Source organism: Parasteatoda tepidariorum, chromosome 1, assembly GCF_043381705.1.
Source record: "Parasteatoda tepidariorum isolate YZ-2023 chromosome 1, CAS_Ptep_4.0, whole genome shotgun sequence".
NCBI classification, from domain to species: domain Eukaryota; kingdom Metazoa; phylum Arthropoda; class Arachnida; order Araneae; family Theridiidae; genus Parasteatoda; species Parasteatoda tepidariorum.
The window spans coordinates 2,892,628-2,897,816 of NC_092204.1; positions in this window are offsets into that span (position 1 = coordinate 2,892,628).

Below are 5,189 nucleotides of genomic sequence, written 5' to 3' on the forward strand. Positions count from 1 at the left end.
CCAAAAATTGATTTATACGAAATTAGATCCAAAAACTCAATTAAAGCAGATATCTTTGAACGAAATTTACAAAATTGGCAAAACCAATGGGTCAATATATCAAATCAGGGAAGAAACACATACGAATACATTAAAAAAGTAAACCACAGGAGAACCTTATCGAATTTATATATTAATCAGTGTTTAACTAATCACGGAACCCAGGGTATGTACCAAGCAAGATTCCACAATAAAACGGATCAGTGCCAAACGTGAAGTTGTGTAGACGATCTTTAACATATTACTTACCTGTCCGAAATTTTGGGACATCCGTAACCTATACTTTCCATATCTGACTATCAATTTGATTAAGAAATTATGGATAGCCCCATGGATAAGTAAGGGAATAGAACAGATAATTAAAAAACATTTTGAAAACAATCGTCCAGAACTGGCGGACGATTGAGCATTGTTGTAAATTAAGTGCTTCGATTGAACTCTTCTTTCCATCTGTAAATGTTCACCACCCACAATACTTTCAATTCATCATGTTTATAATAATGTTTGTAATCAACCAGTACTTCCTGGATGTCCCCTGATGGTAGCGGGACATGGTTGAGTAATAAAATATAAGCCTACAAATTATTTAGAAATAGTGGTGGATAAAAATCTACTAAATTGAATTTATTAAACCAAGAACCACAACTGATAAACTACCACTTTAAAATATATATTTGCTGTCCGGAGCAAGTTGGCAACTCTGTAATGGCTGTTATATGTATTCGTTCAAATTGACGAGTGTTCGTAGTGATAGGTATATAAGAAACGTCAGTAAACCTAGTGTTAATCATGAGGGTGAAAAATTATTTTCTAACAAAAACCTTAAAAATGTCGTTCAAGTGTGAATATTGTCACAGCTTTAATTAAAATTGCAAAGATTTAAATTATAGCAGTTTCTCTTACAATGCAAGGTTATAAAAATACGTAAGTTTTGTATAACAAAATATCTATGAAATTGCATGAAAAACACAACTAGCATAACATTTAGATTTATTTTGTTTAATAACGTGCAGACTCTTCTAGCGCGTATTCTCAAGTCATCAAACTAAATATTTAAGTACTATAATATTGGAGAGTTAAAATTCTAGGTGCTATTTAGAAGTTCAAACTACAATTTTCCGAGCAAAGCATTTCAGCTCACAATAGCATAAAGCATTTCAGCTCACATATCAACCATACATCTTTTTTTCTTTCTTCAAAACCATGTAAATAAAGTTCTTCATAGTTAAAAATCTAAGAACATAAGCTGTCTCCCACTCTCCAGAAAAAGTACTTTTGTCCAGTTAAGTGGAAAACTAACCATGCAACAAAATTAAGCTATATCGAATTGTAAAAAGGAAATTATACTAAGGAATTATTTAACCATATGATTCATCAGTCAATTCGAAATTACAATATTATATTCCAAAATTATATCAGAGCCATAGATTTCCATTACATAGCAATCTAACTACAGTGTGGCTTAGCGGAGACACGCAAGGAAATTAAGAAAAAATTATGTCCTTCAAAAGCTACTTAAAATCCAAATACGCAATCACTCTTTTCGCGGAAAAATAGTAACCGAAGTTGCTTAATGCCGATAATAAGTTCGTTACATAGAAAATTCGCTAAATAGAAAGTCACCTTTTGAAATACTTAAACGACACAAAACAGGTTTTATATTCATAAACAGTAGACATAATTAAAATAGCAATTAATACACCTTTATCTTGCTAAGTAGTATCTACAATTTATTTTGAAATCTTAACCATAAAAAGACATCTGCATGGAAAGCAAGAACAGAGCAAAACATTATCCAGTGTTACACTATCATGTTACATACATTTTAAACTAAAAGCTAAATTTATGTATAAAATTATATCTGAATTTATTATAAAAGAAATATTAAGCATGCATTTCCACATGCGTTCTTAAGTTTAATGGCTACTGATAAAATCAGTTAGTTTTGTTTGAGTTTTTCGTTTGAAATGGAAAAAAAGATGGGATTTTACTGCTTTCTCTAAAAGTTAAGTGGCTTCAAAAAATTAAAGGGCATTTTCCCCATAACATGCGTTAACAAGTTTAAAATGTTCTGAATTTTTACAGAAACAGGGAAAGTGGATCTCAAAAAAAAGTTCGTTAAATATAAAATTCACTTTGCTATTTGGAAGTTATTTTACGAAGAAATTTCCAAAATGTTCTTGGTTTCTCGAAAAAATTTGCAAAATAGAGAAATTCGTAAAAGGGAAGTTCGTTTAATAGAAGTTTGACTGCATATACATATTGAGATATATTTACATAAATATACATTTGTGAGGAGTTTTTATTCTGAGAAAATGAAAATATTGTTTGAGAAACTTTTTTAAACCCCCAAAATTTGTTACGAATTTTCAATAATTAAGCCTGATATAGACATTAACTGACTGTTTAAAAATTCAGAATTAAATGTTTCACGTTATGCATTCATAAGAGTTAAAATAAGGGCAGTTTAAGATTTTACTTTAGTTCAAAAGTCTTCAAGTCTTTCATATTTTCACGGTATATTACAGAAAAACTTTTTATTAATAAGAATAATAAACAGTAAAAAAAAAGTTGGTTACATTTTTTACAGGCNTTTTCAAAATTAAGTTTCTTTGAGAACTTTTAATATAAATATATTTTTGAATAATAGTCCAAAAATTTAAGATTTTAAACTGAAGCAATACATAAGTATAAACCCTTAAATTAAAATTCGCACATAATTCAATAAGGAACTATAAGTTTTAATAAGTAGAATATTTATCTTCATTTGAAAAATGTAAAAAAGCATTTATCGTAGATAATTTAAGATTGTCCTAGTTTTATTTACAATAGAGAAATACAATAAAATAAAGCATATAATGAAAAAGCTAAATGGCTTAAAGTTTACTCTATAGTTCGGAATGTTACACATATAGTTCGGAAGTGAAACAAGCACAGCTTTTTATTGTTAAAGAAAAACGATGGTAGAATGTACCAGATTTATGTAAGGTAGAATGTAATAGAGTTTAGTAAAGACAAAAGTAAACTCAAATACTAACTAAAAAAGAGAGTCAATAAAAAAACAAATATCAAGAATACAAAATTATCATATATTTTAAAAACAAAATTTTCCTATTAATAATGGCACAAGAAAAACATTAATTTTAAATCAAATCATACAATTTGAAGTTTGACTTACCGTAAGTTTAAGTTTAAGAAGACATCAAGAAATCAACTGGTTAGGAATCCACTCATGGCATAGTTGAAAGTGATCATAGAAAACCAAAAACACTTGGACAACACGTAATCTAGTGTCCACAATTGCTGGCAGCCTTTCGACGAATATAATGTCAACTGACGTAAACATCTTTAAAATTAAAATTTTTTCATCTAACCAGTTAAAATTTAACATAAAAATCAACACAAGAAGCAAAATTAATAAAAAAAATAATAAACTGTAAGAAACGTGACACGTTAAATTAGGTTAAATAATTTTAAATCATCGAAACTCAGCGACCTTTTGAAACAACGTTCGTGGGTTTTTTTGGTCGAATGAAGAAATATCCTCTGTGTTGTAGAAGAGAGTTCGGTTGGGTTGGGTTGAGTTGAGTTGAGTTGGTGATGGAGAAGCGAGGGTACAGTGAAGAAACTAATTCAATGCAAAATTTGCAGTTTTTCGAGAAATCCGAATTTTGTAGTTCCAATACACTTTTGGAGTGGGTGAGTTGATAAGGAAGAAGTGAATGCACAAAATGATCGCGAAGGACTAATTCGGTGCAAAATTCGCAGTTTTTCAAAATTTGATGGTTCCAATACTTTTGAAGAGACGCAAGTTCGTCTGGGTAAAACTTTTAACAGAAACACTCTTTTCCCTAAGCGTCGAAGCAATGTTAACCAGCGATAGGTTTTTTAACCTGGCTCGTTTGCGCTTAAGTTAACATTAATATTCAAAATCTTTTAAATCATTGAACTACAGAGTACTAAACTACGAGTTAAACTCTAACCTGCAGCCAAAAAAAGCTAGTCACCCATGAAACATTCGGCATTATTATACTTAGAAAAAAAATACCCATAACGACTATTTTATCTTTATAGAACAACACAATATTTCATGTATAGAAAATTTGGGCCTCCGTGACCTAGTGATATTGTTCTTTTTTGCCAAATGCTCTGAAATGTAGAGGCGCAAGGTGGCAGCGGTTACGAATCCCGCTGGAACTCTGGTTGTATCTTTTTGCTGGCTTTCTCTGTGCTAACTGATTTCCATTTAAAAAAGAATTTACCAGCAGTTTTTCGTATTGAGCACACCCTACGTATGCATGCTTAACAATAAACAAACATCCGTAATCGATAGGTATTGTTCATCTTCCAAATATTCTGAAGCATGAAGTAAAAAGGTTCGATTTCAGCTATAAATTTGAGTTCATCTTCATATCCACTTTTATGGAAGGTAGGTACTTTATTTACGTTGCACTACAGCTGCACAGTGGGCTATTGGCGACCGTCTGTGAAACATCTCTGAGGATGATCCGAAGACACGCCATTGCAATTTTAATCCTCTGCAGAGAGGATGGCACCCCCGATTCGGTGGCCGGGCAACCTGCGCGTGGAGTAGAGCACTTTACGGTAGAACAGTTTAAAGATGACCAACACCGCACACCCTCGGTCCCTTCGTAGGCTTATTCAAGTGGTGACCCACCCTCACACTGACCGTAGTCAGTGATGCTTGACTTCGGTATTCTGCTGGGAATCGTGCCGAACGATACGGTCAGTCCACTGCGGGACACAACAATAAAATAATATATGAAATGTCTACTATGTTCTAGCGTTCTTGTTCGTGGAGGGCTGCAAGCGGCTTCAAGCAATCAGATAAATTTTGAAGAAAACGATCATGATGATGCAGCATTTAGGTAGCGGGTTCGAATAATGGTTGTCTGTGCTTCAATTTATGAACTGTGCTATGCATTGACCACGCTCTCGTAAGTCAAGTTCACAAGTCAAGTAAGTCAAGTCCGTTAAGACACGGTTCCCAGCAGATCACCGAAGTCAAGCATCACTGGCTACAGTCAGTGTGCGGGTGGGTGACCACTTGGACCAGTCTGCGTAGGGACCGAGGGTGTGCGGTATGGGTCCTCGTTAAACTGTGCTACCGTAAAGTGCTCGACTTCGCG